Source organism: Columba livia, chromosome 3 (assembly GCF_036013475.1).
Source record: "Columba livia isolate bColLiv1 breed racing homer chromosome 3, bColLiv1.pat.W.v2, whole genome shotgun sequence".
NCBI lineage: Eukaryota > Metazoa > Chordata > Aves > Columbiformes > Columbidae > Columba > Columba livia.
The window spans coordinates 108,290,760-108,308,131 of NC_088604.1; the positions used below are offsets into that span (position 1 = coordinate 108,290,760).

The 17,372-nt window shown below is 44.5% G+C and overlaps 1 long non-coding RNA gene across 2 annotated transcripts in view; it reads right to left on the reverse strand.

Moving 5' to 3' along the window:
• Window positions 1-2,846: 2,846 nt before the first annotated feature.
• The window catches only part of LOC135579159 (uncharacterized), a 49,953-nt gene continuing 35,427 nt past the window's right edge, over window positions 2,847-17,372 (reverse strand). For both annotated transcript variants that reach the window (XR_010471695.1, XR_010471694.1), the window contains 2 exons: window positions 12,992-13,055; window positions 2,847-3,310 (listed from right to left, as the gene is read on the reverse strand). This is a non-coding gene — a long non-coding RNA (uncharacterized LOC135579159). The remainder of the gene's footprint in view (window positions 3,311-12,991; window positions 13,056-17,372) is intronic.

Genomic DNA, 17,372 nt, shown 5'->3' on the forward strand with positions numbered 1-17,372 from the left:
AACGAAGAACAGTGAAGGTCTTAGCTCTGATGTTTCAGTCTTTGTTGCCTGCCCTAGACACGTTTTACACAAAACAGCTCTGGAGCCAAGGAACTCCTTGCAGTGTTGAGAATAAGATGTGTATGAATATGCTGTCTTGTCTCCCAGGCCATCAAATTAGTACCCACCAGGACAGATTTGGCATTTGTAATTGCAGGGGCCTTCCCAAAGTGACAGGGTGCCACACATCACGTATCCCTTTTTCTAGTGCATGGAAAGCTTCCCTATTTCCCACCACTGGAGGGAAAAAAAATGGAGTTGAGCAGGCCAGTGTAAAATGCTTAACTTCACCTGCCAAGTCAATCTGCAGAGGTCTGCTCAGGAGTCCCTGTGGCGTGGTGACAAACAGCACACTGCCTGTGTTTGCAGGAGACTAGGGCAGCATTATGTCACATGGGGTCAGGCTCCTGAGGAGCAGGGAGTAGTCACGTGAACTTCAGGATAGTCAGCCTTGTTCCTGCCCTTGGGAAAAGTATAGACCAAGTCCTCTTGGTAGCTATTTCTGAACACATGATAAACCAACATAGGTGGTGACAAAAAAGACAACTACGTTCTTAGAAACACCAAGATTATTTCTGTAGTTTTCTTACATTTATTGCATTATTTGATCATTAAAGCTAGACTCATAATGAGAGTCTCTTGGTCCCCTTGGGGGCTGGCGGATGCCCTTAGGGGCTGGCCCAGCCCTTGTTTCACCACCTCCTAGGGCTGTTTTCACCAGCTTCTACTGTTGCCAGCAGGATGGCCTCTTGTTTGGTGGTAAAGTGGCCTCAGGGGTGCCAACCCTTCTCTTCAGGGCTCGGTGGGGCTCCCCAGGGGAGCATTCCCTGCCATGGTGAATGTGGATGGTGCTAGCCTAGCCTCTTCTGAGTCCTCCTGCAGCTCCTCTTGCTCCCTGTGGGTGGGAATGGGAGCAGAGCAAGTGCTGCTTGGACCCCCACAAAGGGGAGCTCTTCTGCCTCAAATCTGTCAGGGTTACTGAAGGGGGCTGAGCTGGGGCCAGGAGATCCTTTTTGGGAGGCAGCAGAGCCAGGGGCAGCTTCAGGGCTTCTCTCTCGCTCCTCAGCAGCATGATTGTCCCCCAGGCCTGTCCACCATCAGAATTGCCCACTGCACTGCTCCAGAACGGTGTCAATCAGCCAGTGCACAAAGCTGCTAGTGTACAGGCCCAGGGCAGCCCATAGCAGCTGGCACAGGGTTTCCTCATCCAGGCCAAAGTTGCACAGGTTGGTCATGATGAGCCTGTGCACTGATGCTTCCCAGTGGCCACACTTGAACATTAGCCCCAGCTGCTCTTGCAGCCAGAGCATCATGGGCAGGAACAGAACTGCGTGCTGTCAGAAGAGCAGCACCTAGATGTGAGGATGGAGGCCAAACACAGCAGCCCTGGGCACCAGCCCTGCAGCTGATAGCTGGGATGTTGCAGGGCCATGGAGATTGTGGGTGTCTGGGTGTCCAGAAGATCCTGTCAAGTGCGTGGTGACTGATGGTGCTGCAGATGGTGTGATGACCTGCTCCTCAAAGTCATTGTCTCCCTGCACTGAGTGCAAGATGGTGGTCACCCTCCTCTTACAGGGTGAGTTCTTGGGCATGATGCACAGGTAGCAGAATTGGTGTAGGCATGGCATTGGTTGTCCAGCTCCGTGGCCATGCTGTCCATGTGTTGTGGTGGGCTGGGGGGAGCTGGCGAGCTGGGAATGTGCAACCACTCCCTCTGGTGCTGCAGCAGCCAGTGTCACACTAGCAAAGGAAGAGAGGCCACAGTCATTAGCTGGCCTGGGAAGAGGTAGAAGAAAGGCCGAGGTGCCTTCAGAGGGAAACCTTCCCAGTTCCCCAGGGTGAGATGTCCCCTCCCAGCTCACCTCTGGTGCTACAAGCTGTTTCCTGGGTGCCTTGACTGCCAGAACCTGGCAGGGCCAGGGAAAATCCTCTGATGAAGAGCTGCAAGGTACAACTCATCGAGCACAACACTAGCACCACCACCAACCCCATTCAACACTCCAAACCTTGTGAAGTCACTCAGTGGGACTGTGGGCTGGATGAGACTCAGCGCCCGGATATAAGCAGCAGGGGACATGTAGTCACAATCCATCGCTTGGGGGCCATCATAGTCCATTGCTAGGAGGCATTCCAATGGGTGATCCTCACCCATGGTGCTTGCCCCAGCATATGTGTCCAGTGTTACTACATTGCCACTGCCCACTCCATCCCCCCATCTCTTATCTTGTGCTCGGCTTCAGTGTTTCACACTAGTCACTGAAGCCTTGGCTACATCTCCTCAGGGGCCTGTCAGGTCACTCTGGCTGTGAGAGGCATCTCCAGGCACATATGGCAAGAGGGTTCACTCGGTAGCACCTCACACCCCACTGAGAGGTTTCAGAACCAAGTCCCACAAGCTGTCCTCACAGCCCAGCCCTGCTGGCCAGCTCTCTGGGCTCCCCTCCTTCCTCCCATGGAGGCGTCACAGGCAGCACTTGGCTCACTCTTGTGGGTCTTCTCCTATTTTCTCTCCTATGCAGGGTAGGAAGAGGCAGGCAGGGGTGACGGCCTCTGCTCAGTACCTATTAGGCCTCACCTGGGCACTATGTCCTCTTTGGGGTCTCAGACAGGACTGAAGTTCTCACTCCGAGAGGAGGGTCTGTGGGGTTGTGGCTGGTTCAGCATGGAGCAGAGAATTATTTGGGGCACCTCCCAGCACACCCCAGTGCCTATGTGGACAGGATCAAAGGGATGGGGACAGGCTCTTCCCAGTGGTGTTAGGTTAATGGTTAGACTCAATGATCTTAAAAGTCTTTTACAACAAAAACAACTCTATGATTCTGTGTCTGAGACTCTGGTATGCATTTATTTAGGTGAAGGTCATCATTGAGTAAGCCTTTTATCTAATTTTTTTATAATACATTAAAAAGTCTTTATGACATTTTATGATACATCTTCTGACACAATGCCCGTTGGTTTTGGAGGATCAGCCAGCAGACATCACATACTTCAGGGACTTTGGGGAACTCACTGTTTGTTAACTTAAACCTATGCCTTAGTGTTGATTTAATCCAATAAGTGCATCTACCATCACACCATTAGTTTGATGAATAGATACAGCCAAAGCCTTCGATGTATTTAGCTCAGGAGTGAATCCATTAGGGAGTGAAGGTCATCCAGCCTCCCTCATCCATATGCCAACTTCATCCAGCTCTGCTGTTTAGGGCACTTTCGAGTTACATTTCTTTCAGCCTTAGGCTGTGTCTTCGCTGGGAATGTATGTGGGTTGTGCCTGAAAGATAGACAGCACAGGAATTAACTTTCCATGGGATGTAACTAGTCAAACATAACTTCAGGTCCACACGATGTGGTTATATATTTACAGATCTCCACAGACACAGCCTAAAGTCTGCTCAGTTACAGCCCATTGTCTCAGTCCTATGTGCACATTCAATTTGGCTGCTTATGGGGACAGAAGCTTATGTCTGGACAAGGCCATCCTTCACCCTGACCCACTCAATGATGTGCAAAATGTTGAACAGGCTTCTAGCTAGAAGGAAGGAGAGAACACTCTCCTAATCCTCTCTCTTGGGGCAGCAAGAGGAACTCAAGCAGTGCCATTAGCGGAGGGTGAGAAAAAAGCAACAGTAAGAGGTTCAGAGATGAAGCTGAGACTTTTAGTTTGTAGACCTGAATACACTGATTTTCTGACAGTTTTCTGCAGTAGCTCTGTTACATCTACAGGCCGGCAAGGTAACCTCTGCAGCCCCGGACAGGACAATGGGCAACTGGCCGTCTCCTTATTCCTTTTCATTTTGCACCTAGTTTTGTTATTTCTTGGCAGAAACACCTGCCAGATACCAGTGCTTTTAGCCAGTGATAAAATCCTAACATTTCAGAAGTAGTTTTTGTTTTAAATCAAATTTCAACATAAAATGCTCTTCCTTCTCCCTCCTCCAGAAATGTCTAATGAGAATAAACAAATTGGATCTTCTTGATGACATCAAATAATTTTGTTTCAACAATACCTATATGCTCTATTTCCATAAGGTACACACATTTTTATTCTATAATAACAAAGCATTATACCAGCAAATATTAAAACCATCACTGAAATATAATATTAAAATTAGTATTTTATATTATCCTAAAAGTTCAAGTGAAATGAATGAAAATCGGTGAGTTGGAAGAGGAATTTATTTACTTTACCTCAGCAGGATGAGATGACTTAGTATTACCAAGAGAAACCTACCAAGATTTTTTTTCTGTACCTCCCTTGTTCTAGTCTTTAGTTTCATCAAGACATATACTTCTGAGAAAATGAGAGGGAAATGCCTTGTTCTGGAGGAAGACTGTTGTACTGGAAAAGCTTCAACCCATATTGCTTCTAAAACTTTCTCAAAACAACTTATTTCCCTGCTCTGAGTCCTCCCCACTCTCTGCTATAGCTGGTATTTACATCACATCAAAAGCTCAGTTTCTGATCAAGGGTGATTCTGCTTGGTTACCAACATGGCCTCTGCCCAAGTCCATTTTCACCGCCATTACCCTGGAAAGGGATGATGGGTTTGAGCCACCAGGCAGCCTCATTACTGGGAAGACACCTCCTGCAGTGGGAGATAGGCCAGGAGGAAGGTAGAAGCCATGGGGGATGATGGTTTACTGCCATACTTTCACCCAGCTAAGGCTCTTCCTGACAAGTGGTGGTAGAGCAGGATGCTGTTCAGTATCACAGTATCACCGTATCACAGTATCACAGTATGTTTGGGATTGGAAGGGACCTCAAAAGATCATCTAGTCCAATCCCCCTGCTGGAGCAGGAACGCCTAGGTGAGGTCGCACAGGAACAAGTCCAGGCGGGTTTTGAATGTCTCCAGAGAAGGAGACTCCACAGGATGCCCGTTCAGGATGCCTGTGTCTGAGAGACAGTCATGAGAAGTTGGGGATCAAAGGCAATTCACAGAGGAGTGACGGTCCAGATGTTCCTGTCTCACCAGCCCACCACACAGTCTCCTCCTTTGCTGTACTGAAGTGTTATTCCTACTGCAGAAACCTGAACAGTCATATGTATGTCCTCTTGTGATCTATGTACTAGAACTTTGCAAGCCAGGATATGTTCACTCCATTCCTCTGTGTGAGAATTCCCACAGCCTCCAATGAGGATAGGAATATTGAATTTCAGTAATTATGAAGCTATTTAAGCAGAAAACCCATGACTTCAAAACATACAAGAACACTCACTAGGTTTCTCAATAATCCATGGACCAGTATGGGGCTGACAAGCAATGCATCATTCTTCCTACCCAGAATGAATTGATTCTGTCACCAGTAAACTAAATGTAATCAAGTTCTTGACTTGAATCATAAATTGTCCTTAAGTCACAGTTAGCAGTAAGGTGAAGCAGATTAAAAAATCTGGCAAAAGTCTGGATCAGCAAATAGTTTTCGATAGGAAAAGAAATGAAAATATTTTATTTCAGTATGTGGAACATTTCCTAGTTTTCAGAGGTCCATGCAGTAGGAATGTAGGGAGTTGAAGCATATTAATATGATATATCCTGTCATCTCATATTTTTCCCATATAACCAGAGTGCCTAACCAAGTGATTATCAGGGTCTCTAGGTCCTGAGGGCCTGTTAGGCCTAATCTGCTGAGAAAAAGCCTCTATTTTTTCAGTATACCAACCTGCTGTGTTGGTCTACTAAAAAACCTTCACATGGGGGAAATCTACAGATGAGAAACTTGATGTACAGGGAGAGACGGACTGCACTCATGCAGAAGTTCACCTAACATGGATCTAATTGTCCTTTCTCCTGAAAACTGTGTCTGAAAAGGCATTACAAGGGAGTTTGTCCTGGAAAGCTGTACAGAGAAGGTTCACAGTGTGGTAAAAAATCCCTTCCATGCTAATAGCAGCCAGCCAGCAATGTAGTCCTCTGGCTAGGAGCCAGACCTCTCAGTGAAATGCTGTTAATGAAGATGGTCTTTGCAGTGGGTCAAAAGGATGGAAAACACTGGGACAGTGGGACAGACACAATCAGATGTATTGAAAAACTGTGTCAAGGCTTCCTCTGCTGGCTTTCCCCCACTTTGTTACGAGTGGGTACACTGACACTGAGGTTGCTTGGCAGAAGCAGCCCTGGTGCAGACCTTGCTTGTGACTTGCAGCCTGCTGGGTGAGTCTCTGATGCACTAACTTAGCTGCTGGGAGTAGGAGGTCACCTGGCCAGCAAGGATGCTCTGAGGAATCTCTGATAACAGGAGAAGCCTTAAGTCAGGGGACTCAACCATGTTCCTGTCTGAACACACTGAGTCAAGAGGCAATACACTGAGACTGGCAGGACAGCTGAGTTCTCCTCCGTTCTGCCCTCTTGTCACTCTCTGGGGTCTCCTTTCAGATGTAGACTGACTTTTTATCCAGATGCTCATCCCACATCCTTGGGCACCAGGACAGTTAATCTTGTCTTTAATCTCCTTCTTTTGCGTTCTTGAGAGTTTGTTGTCTCGAGTCAGTCTGCAGGCTGAGGAGGAGATTAGTTGCTTTGGTCATGGTGTGCCATCTTCCCTTTGGGTAAAGGTTCTTTCCATCACCTCCAGCTCTTTCATTCTGTCTATGTCAAAGGAAATCCATAGTTCACAGGAGGTCATCGCCCATCCACTCCTTGCCAACAGCCAAGTGCTTTGGTGTTGTAAAAACTGCCAGATACCAACACAGCCCTGGCCTGTGGGCAGACAAACACTTCACTTGACTGAAGATCTAATTAGTCCCCCAGAGACGACTAGAAAGATGTGTTTATTATCCCAAGCTGAGCATTGACCTAAAAGCTGCCATTTAACAAGAACTTTTTAAATTAAACATCTTATACCCAGACCTTGGAAGGAGGCAGGACAGCTGAGACTTTGCAGCTGATCAGGCATTCAGATTTTATCACCAAGTATTGAAAGGCTCTTGATTCACTTGATTTGTGCCAAGTTCAAACATTTTCCAGTCTAACTCTGCTCTCAGCAAAGACAATGATGAAATTACCCAAGTTTAGTTCCACCCAAGATCAATTAAGATGCTTATGTTAAGTATTTTAAGATCCATTGAGACCAAACTCTTTCACAGCCAGAGAACAGCACTTCATCAACATACCAGATATCATGAGTGGGGGAAATACAAGCAATCTTCTTCACCTAAGCTTTACCAAACAAAACAGAAAGAAAAATGTTGCATTATTCTTCAGATGAGTTAGGGATAGAGTGTGTGACAGGACATGTTTCTCCTTGAAAATGCTATTTCACAAAAATAGGCTACATCTGAATGCATTAATTTCAAAGGAAATTTGTTTTTGAAACAAGAATGGAAGAAAAAAAAATCAAGTGTTCCTTTCTGAACCTGTTATCTCTGAGATCTCCTGGGGCATGCCTGCAAGCCCACAGCACTGGAGATACGCTTATTTTGAAAGGAAAGAGTTAGAGACTCCTACATTCATCGGCCGAGCTATGACACCCAGGACGGCACTGACATCCACTCATTTCTTACATAAGTCCTTAATGAAGACTAATTGGAGGGGTAAAAGCAGTCAACTTGCATTTATCAAGAACAAGTCATGCCAGAACAAAGTGATGGCATTTCTTTGCCTGGGTGACCTGCTTGAAGGGGAAGGGGAAAGTGGTGGATACCAGGGAGGGTACCAGTTGACATGAATGAAGTCTTCTGATGCTGCCACCAAAAAGCAAGTAAATACAGTTTGAGTGAAGTCACCAGGAAGCACTAGCAGTTGTTGATTCTAATTAATAAATTTACTAAATACAGAAATTATTAACTGACATGGCCCAGACAAAGTTTGAGAGATTGAGGGTGACACTGAGGGGACAGGATTTGGTTAGGCTGGCCTGGGTGAACAAGGGAAATGGTTTGCAGTCCCTCAAGTGACAATTGTTAAAGACACACAAGGCAGGAAATTCAGCAGCCTAAAAATGAAGATGTGGATATGACATGGAGAAGCACAAAGATGTTGGGTGTGGGGATGCAAAGGACAAACCTTTGGGTATGGAGGATGCTCTAGGAAAAAGACCTGATTTGGAGAGGTGCAAACCGGAGTGCAACTTGAAAGACAGTGCTGTTGCTCCAGTTACCTTGGAACTGGCAATGTCTTGACTTGTGTTGTGCCCGATTTTGAAGTTGTGCTTCAAGAACTACTTAGAGGCAGTTAAAAAAGTCCAGCACAGAAGAGCAAGAAAGAGGGACTATCTGTAACATCCAGTAGGTGTGGAAAAACTGGTTATCCTAGGAAAGAAGAGACTGAGCAGAGACTTTCAATGATTTTTTTAGTAGGTAAAAGGTGGTAGTGAAGTGATAAGAGGATAGTTGCTCTTTGTTTGAGCTAGGAGGAGAAAAAGAAGAACAATCAGCAGAAACTTCTCATTTTCACAAGTACTTCTTGCACTTTCTTGCAACCTAGCCAGTTGACCCCACAGGGGAGTTTTGATTCCATCAAAGCACTATACCTCTGTCAACCTGCAGTGATGCATTTCACGGTTTGTTCCAGTTCATGTTTCTGATAGGATGGTGTCAGAGCTGAGTGTATTTCAGAGTGCCAGATTTCTTCACCACCTGGAGATGATGAGTTTGGCTTGGTCTGCCAGAAGGCATCAGTGGTCTGTAATGGACGTGCATCATCCTTCTCATGAATTAGAGGTGCTGTCATGTACAAGAGAGGCTAAGATGCCTCAGAGGTCTCATGTTTTGTGGAACTCTGTTTCTTACTGCGAGAATTGGTAAAATGCCCTTCAAAGAGAAAGCTGCATGCACAAGGCAGGCTTTTCTCAATGTCAGATGCAAACGTATCTCACTGCGTGACACTGGTGGGAACCTTAATTTGTCCTTGATATTTGAGAAAATAAACTATCTGAATTAATACCATCTTGTTTTGCATTTCTTAGTATAACAAGAATTAATATACAATTAGAAGATATATTCCAAATTTCATGGTATACTTTGGTGGAAACAGGACTTAGATTTTCAGTTCCTAGTACACCCGTGCCAACTCATCTAACTGAGTGTCAGATCCACCATGACCCAGACCAGGTACCAATTTCCCACAGCCAAAGGCAAATCTTCCAAAATACATAACCGTGAAAGATATTTTTTTCCATAGTAATATTACATAAATTCCGGGTATTCAGAAGCATATCAGATTCTCATGTCTGGCACATTTTCCTTTAAGATGTGCATCTAATGAATTGTCCACAGCTTCAATCATCCCCCAAATTACCTTGTCTTTTGGAAAGGCCCAATGAATACAAATTACCTTAACATTTCAGCTCTGACACCTCTAACCAGTCACCTAACTAATGCATGCTACCTGGTAGTAGCCCAGGTAGAGCTTGCAAGTCATTCTCCTGGAAGCAGAAGTAAAGAAATAACAAAATCAGTAAGAAATGAAAAGCAGGAAGAAGACGACACTTAACTTTTCACAGGTGTTGGAAGCTTACCCAGAACTGCAGTAGCACCATTGGCTCATCAGGACAGTAAGAGGAAAAGAGAGTTTCTGGCTTTCAGTAACAGCTCAGCACATCACAGCTCTTCCAGCTTGAAAATATACTCTTTGCATAGGGACAAAAGAGGGAGGGACACCAAGAAATCTTGTTTCTATTGTCATCGCACCCAGCATGTGGTTGCACCTTGGAGGTCCTTGCCATTGGCAATTGTGAAGACCCCAGCCTGTGCTGAGACAGCTGGATTCATGCTTTTTTTCTAGCCTTTCTCTCAGAGCAATTTCTTTCTCTGGTTTTTCAACTCAAGAAGCAGCAATGTAATTCTGAAGGGACCTCATGACCAATTCAGAGACATAAGTTTGAGTCTGTAGGTCTTTGGGACTAGACCATCCCTGTGTTGATGCATGGCTCAGGGTCAGTTGATCACACCCAGGGTAGGCCTGTTCCTTCAGTCCTATGTCCTCAGACATTTATATTTTCCGTGCTCAGTGTCCTTGCCAAATGTTAGAGCACATTAGCTTGGAAAGATCAAGGTGTTTAATGATCCAAAATGCTACAAGAACAGGGCTTTGCCAATTCTGGGTTCAGTGGTGAGCTCTTAGCAGATTTAGCACCATCCCATTGTTCACACCAAATGCAATGGGATCCAGTCTGCTGGGTTTCTCTCTGAAATGTGGGGATTTTATTTTGTGTGTATGGTTGAAAACATGCTCCTCCTCAGAAATTGTAACAGTTCAATTACTTTGAAGTTAACAATTAGAATGTTTCCTTTAAGATTCTAAGACATATTGCTGAAAAAATGTTGGTGTGAGAATAGCAGACACTGTTTATTTTCAGCTATAATTAATATTTCTCTCCAAGTTAAAACACTTCATTTTCCACCAGACATTATGTGTGATATACAGCCATGTGAATTAATAAAGAACCACCTCCTTCCAACTTAGCTTTTCCTGCTGAGTCTGATAACAAAATTTATTCTTCTTTGATATCTTCAATTAAAGTACGTTAAGAACCAAGAGTGTGACTTCAATCATTCTTTGGACTGCATGTATTTTCTTTGTGCTACATCAGTGGTGAAGTGCATGACCCTGTTTTACCTTGATCTCTAGAACCATGACATTTTGCCAAGAATAGAGAAGAGAAATGAATCAGTATGGACCAAAGCTCACTGGAACCAGCAAGGACCTTCCCATGGGTGTCTGCACATTTACATTACACTCCCTTCATAGCAGGTTTTCTGAAGGAGCTGAATTCCCCTTTAGTGGCCAGATTTCCAAAAAAGCTGAGCAGGTAGGAGGCTGCCTGGGAAGATCTGTTGGTAAATGTCAAGCAGAAGCAGCAGGGAGTGGAGGTCTCTGTAGGAGCTGAGAGGAGATTTCCTGAGGCATGCTTTCAGAGATTGGTTCCCACCTGCTTTCCTACTGAGAAGGCTGCCAAGCCGTAATGGCCCCTTAGAGGTTCTCTGCAGATTTGCTTCGGAGAATAGGTCCAGCAGAGATTTGTCTGCTATCAGCTTTACTGAAACGCTTCAGTTGCACTCTCACTTTATTAATTACCCCAGCTCTAAAGCACACAAGGTCTGGATTTACCTTCTGGCTCTACTTATGGCACATGTGTAGTCTGAAGCCCAGGGCAATACTGAAGCCCAGAAAGCAGCACTGGTGTCCACAGAAGTACTCGTGTGCTTCCCAGACTCTGCAGTGTTGGAGTCTGAGGATGACTTACACAAAACTGTTTTTCTGTTCTCTGTTAGTGCAGTGGTTACAGTGGTCCTGACCTTCTCTAGGGTGAGCGATGCAGTGCAGGAGTTAGACTGTTGTAACGCTGGAAGAGTAAACTCAGTGTGCACATGTGTCGACCAAGCCTAAAATTCCCTGCCACTTTATTTAGGCTCGAAGCCTCCCATGGTGGAGCAGACAGGATTTTAGGAGTTTTCTTCAAGGAAGGCATAACAACAGCTCCAAGTGCAAGCTCAGAGTGCGGCACTCTGAGACCCAGGTATTACGGTCCATCGCCTTGCAGAAGAGGGCCAGTTCATCACCTGCACGTCCCAGATCAACAACAACAGCCTGCTTCACTCCTCACCGTGGCTGCACCGAGCAAGGTTGAAAGACTCATCAACCTGAAGACTTCTTGCAAATTGCCCATTTGAAGAGCTTGTATTTCATCATCTGCCTGTGTTCACCTCTACGTGTTTTTCTCTGCCCTTCTTGTCTTGAGTAGCCTTTACTCATCTTCATTTCCACTAAATGACAGATGTTCATCTCTTCCTGCTCTCTGGCTGCCTTTTTTTCCAGTTGCTAGCCACCTCTGAGGGCACTGACCTTGCGGCACCTGCCATATATCTGCAGCCAGAGGATGTGACCTGCCTCACATAGCTCACTGGTAAGCACTGCTCTCCTAGGAGAAGGAAAAAGAGATTTATCCAGCACTGGCCTCCTTGCAGACTCCAGGTTTGAACCCACATTTCCCTGCCCCAAGTGCAGCAGCTCGCATGACCACTTTGTGCAGAACTACACATCAGTGACATCCCCTGACCTATGGCTGTAGAACTTGTAACCATTTGTCTTCACTGAAGTTCAGCCCAATGCTGTAATTACCAAAGTTATTAATAATTAGAGAACTTAGCAGCAGCCAGAGGATGGGAAACCACACATTCTCTTGCTGTCAAGGTTTAAAGCAAGGCGACAATAAACCGTGGCAGACACTCTCTGTTAGCCTGTCACGTTCCCTCCACCCCCTCCTTTAGATTGTAAAGATGATAAGGAAGATAAGAGCGAAGGAAGAGAGACTTAGACTTCAAGTTGGAGAGTTTTAAAGGGTTTTACTAACGTTACTAATAAATAGATAATATATATACAAAATATACAAAAGCAATCTCGAATTCTCGATAAGGAGTTGGCATCACTCCAGCAGCAGGAGCTGGGTGTGCAGAGCTGGTGGCTCCAGCAGGTGCAGCTCAGGCCCCCAGAAGTCATGGGTGGAACCTCACAGCAAACCGGAACCTGGTTGCAGGGATGCAGGGCCTCGGGCATCACAGGCACTGGGTCACAGGGTCCTCTCTAGATGTCTGCCATGGTCGAAGAGAGCTAGACCCTCTTATATTGTAGGTATGATGATTATGGGATGGAATACTCAGTTGGTCAGTTTTAGTCACCTGTCCTGTCTGCCTCTCCTCAAACACGCCCCTCTCAGTTATGGGATGTGTGGAATTCTTGGCTGTCATAGCAATAAATCTAAACATGAGGCTTCTTCAGCATTCCATTGGTCTTGACCTTGGTGATATCAGCACCAAGCACTGTGTCCGAAAAAAAATGCAGGCAAAAAATTCAGAAAAGTACAGTTGCTTAGAAGGCACTTAGCTGAGAGGAAAATTCACTGAAAGAGAAACTGGTCTTGTTTTTAACAAAACCAGGACAATTGCCATAAAATTCACCTCCTGTGGAAAAACCTGTGATTTGTGGAATGTTTTGAGAAAGGAGTCACCTACCTATTTTAAATAATGGATTTCTTCATCTGCAGCAGCATCTTGGAATTCTCCTGGCCTGTGAAAACTCCAAAACAAGAAAATTTAAGGAAAAATCTCAAAAAACTGAAAAATGACAAGGCTCATAATCAAATGGAATAAACTAACAATAATACCAATGTTGCTGCCAGAGACAGTAGAGTAGTGGAGGCTCAGCATCTTGAGGCTTGCTTTAGTGCCCTTCACTGGTCTTTCTTACTGGCTTATTAAGTAGAACCATCAAAAAAAAAAAAAAAAAGTAAAAAAAGCTTTTCCTCAGAAAATCCATTCAGCAAAATTATCCACTCATGAATATGTGTCAAGACAAATCTTTTCACCTTGCCCAGATCATTCTAATAATGTCAAGACAGTGCATTTCAGTCCTCCTGGTGATTTGTTCCAGTGACAGAAAATGCTGCTTCACGACTTTCTCTGTTAAATTCCGTTTTGGCTTTACACAAACATATTAACCTTCATTTTCTTTTTAATGGACCTTGCCACTTGCAGCGTTAGTGTTTTGGCTTCAGCATTTTTAAAGCCAAATGTGTGCTGCCTACTTTATTGTGGGTTGCTTTGGCATTACTGATGTAAACCTCAATAAACATTATCATAAAGTTTAGATTATGTGTTTGAGCAGTACTCTGCTAAGCTGAGAGTTTGGGAAAGAGGGATTTTGCAGTAAAATCTCAACCTTTTAAATTGTTTATTCCATTTAGGAATTAAAGCAGTGTTTGGAAACATCAGAACCTGCAGTGTGTTGAAAGATCTAATTTTACCTACACATGCTAATGGTTTTATATTCAAAAGTCCTCAATCAATTAGCATATTGATAATTATTTAACATGGATTTCTAGTATGCACCTGTTCTGTTGTCCAAGCCTTCCTTATCACTTCCTTAGCTCACTTCTTGTCCCTGCCAGCTAAGTTGTTTTCTACTGTCAGAGCAGAGAAGCAACAGTGCTGTTGTGATGAGAAAGCCAAGAATAAGGAGTTGCTTTTAGGGCACTTTTACGGCTAGGTAGGGCCCAGCATGAGTGGGACATAGTTCCATGGGGAATCTCCAGAATATGGAACCATGCGAGAAGACATCACCCAGCTGAGAGCTAGTCCCAGATGCATGGTTTCCTCAGCTGTTTCAGTCTGGTGGGGACATTGCTTTCCTCCCAACTCCCTGGGTGCAGACCTCTTTATATATGTCCTCTACCCAGCTGGAAAGTGACACATGGGAGATGTGTGCTTTATCTTGCTTTATGACCTCGGTGGTAGGCAGTATCAGGGTATCCATACAGGCAAGTCACTTAGGTGAGAGCATTTTTCCTTTCTTCCTTTTCTTCCCTTTCCCAAGTCCTTTCCTCCTGCACCGAGTCACTTGCTAGGCATTATAAGAAAGGTTCCTCAGAATCGAAGCTTCAGATGCAAAGCTCTTCTGAATCACCAAGTAAGGAGATGTCAGCCAGCAAGTACAGAAGGAAAGTTGCAATCTTACCCTTAGCATTTTTAAACCTCTGGACTGAAAAACGTCTCCTGTCCTGGTGGACTAGTTGGAAGAGAGGATTTCAGCTTCTCTCAATTTGCAACCATTAATAATCTCCCAGGGGACCTGCAGTCCCATGTACATATTAGTTAAGTGTCTTAAGACAAGGTCAGAGTCTTCTACTTAACTCTCCTGTGCCCTCATGAAATCTCTGCTCTCAGATGGTGAGCTGGCCACAACTCTGACTGGATCTGCCTATAAATAACTACACAGGAGAAATATTTCTCCAAAAAGGAGGTCTACCAAGACCCTTCACACAGCACTAATAAAAGGTCCATTTCTCAAAACTGATGCTCTGGAGAAGCAGGGAAAGTTAATGCCTGTGTTTTAGAGAGACATTCCCTTCTGGTGAGTACATGTGGGAAATATTAGGTATCAGTGGAAATTCTCTCTAGCAAGCAGCAATGTGGTATTAATTAGCAAGATTTAACTGTAAAAAATGAAGAAATTTATCTTCCCTGCCCAGTGCCTGCTGCATGGCTGGATATGATAAGTTGCCTGCTTTTTAAAGACTGTAGCAAATTAACTTATTTGTGCAAGCTCCTCTTGTAAAAAGCCTGTGTTGATGGCAGCGAGACGCTTCTTTCTCATGAAAGCACCTGCTCTGCTCCTGCTAAGGGATGGGTCCAGAGGTCCAAACAAATAAGTTATTTTTGTATTTTCTGTGTGTGTGTGTGGGAAAAGTAGCTCTGAGCATGAAAATAAGTTATCAGAAGGCAAAACTGTCTTTTCCAAACCAAAACCCAGAGGCATTTGCTGAACACCCAGCCTTGATCTAACTCTACACTTGATCAGCCTAAATGACTAGATGTCTCACCTATGCCTCCCTCCTGGCCAGAAGGTGGGCCATTTCTCTTGCTTCTTGATCGTCTGGGACAGTAAGAGATACAGTTGAAAATACTATGGTAGTCACCCAAGTGCAAGGTGTGGGATGAGGAAGGGAGATATATGAATCATGTCCTTCCAGGAATAGCAGATTTCCTTCTGGCCCCTTCAAAAAAGAGGGAAGTAGGGAAAATAGTTTGCATCAAAACCCATTTCTGGGACTTGCAGCCTGGTGGGAACAGCTTTAGAGGTAAATCAGTTCCTGATCTGCTCCAGGCTATGATGAAAATTGTCATGCAAGCTCCAGGGTTTCAAGATATTGCATGTTCTTTCTTGAGAGTACTGTTGAGTTTCAGTGTTTGTCTTACACAAACATTTTCTGCAGAGGTTAATGCAGAGTGCAGTGGACTTGGTAATGCTGTATTTTCTCCGATGCTGTGGTAAGACTTTTCTGAAGGTAAAATGTTAGACAAATTAATATTTGAATATGTAATTTGGGAGATTTTAATCGAGAAACAATTTTCTCTCGCGTTCACATAAATAAATACGTTTTCCCACATGGGTTCCTATTAATGTACCAATATATCTCCCCTGGAAAAATCCAATACTGGCTTTATGAGGCACATCCTTTTGCTAAGCAAGTTAATTTTTCTCAGTTTTTAAGTTGGTGGGTATTTAATGTAAATGCCTACTTACAGTTTTCACCCTTCTCTGTATGTTTATTTTAAGAAAACTCAAATGAACAAACTTGTTGTGAGATTCCCTACACATGGGTGTACTACACCCACTGAACTAGAAACAAGTGAACTGGTGGAGGGGCTTTTGTTTTGTTTTTAAAACAATGAATTTTCACCAAAACACAAAAGAGTTCAGGGACAAAAATCTGTTTATGAATTGACTAGCAGAAAATGTGGGAAAATATTTTAAGCTATGAAAATATTTTCATTTAACAGTATCATTTCTACTGTGTCAAATGCTGTTCACTTCCAAATGACATTTGTAGCACAGAATTGTCCGGTGGGCGGCAAGGGTTGGGAAGAACAGAATAGAAATAATCTGGGTTGAAAAGCTGTTAAGTAAGCCTAAAGCCAAGCGAACATTTCCATTTGAGATTGAGCAAAATAAATCCATTATAAGCTTAATTATTTTGTGCATCTTCTGTTTCAGGCACTAAGCCGAATGTCTGTTATTCATCAAAGACAACTTATTTGTTTAATTAAGCATAGGAAATAAGCCTTTATACAAGTTAGTGAACTTCTGCTTGCCTTCAGCCTCATGTTGTCTGCAGCTGGTTCCTGTTGATATGTGTTAGAGCTGAGCAACAAGAATGAGACACAGAGATAGAGAATTCATAAAAATCCTGTCTAAATAGGGGGATTAGTGTCTCCTGCTGCCCCCAGGTGGGACGAGTGCTGCCCTGCATCCAGCTGGATGCACAGGGACCTCAGGCCGTCTGCTGATGCTGGCCTGCACTGTCTCTGCAGGGCTGGTGGACCTGGTTGTGGAAAAACTCAATCTCATATCCCAAACCCTTCACAGATACATGGTTAGTAATCCCACATGGTGCCAGTAACACCACCAGGGGCAAGACTGTAATGCAAGGATGTGTTGGGTGCATAGTTAATGATGTGACCATGTTTGGCTCTGATTTCACCATACCACCTCTGAAGCCATATCCCAGCCGTGCCCGGGAGTCTCAGGTGAGGGAAAAAAACATCAGGAAGAAGCCATATGATGTGCCAGGCATGCCCTATGGACTATGATTTTGGGTGCTTCTGCTGTGGTAGCTCTTGGTGAACCCTGTGACAATGGGAAAACTGGTGAAGCACATGGTAGATGGACGACATAGCATAGCACCATGCCAGGAGGTTCTGGAACTGCAAGGAGAGCTTGGCACTGGTCCCAGGAGGTGAAGGAAGGGGGTGACTCCACTACATCTCCCAGTGGGGATGATCGGTCCTGGCAGAACTCTGTGTGCTCTATTAACTCTGACAGGCTGTGGTGGGG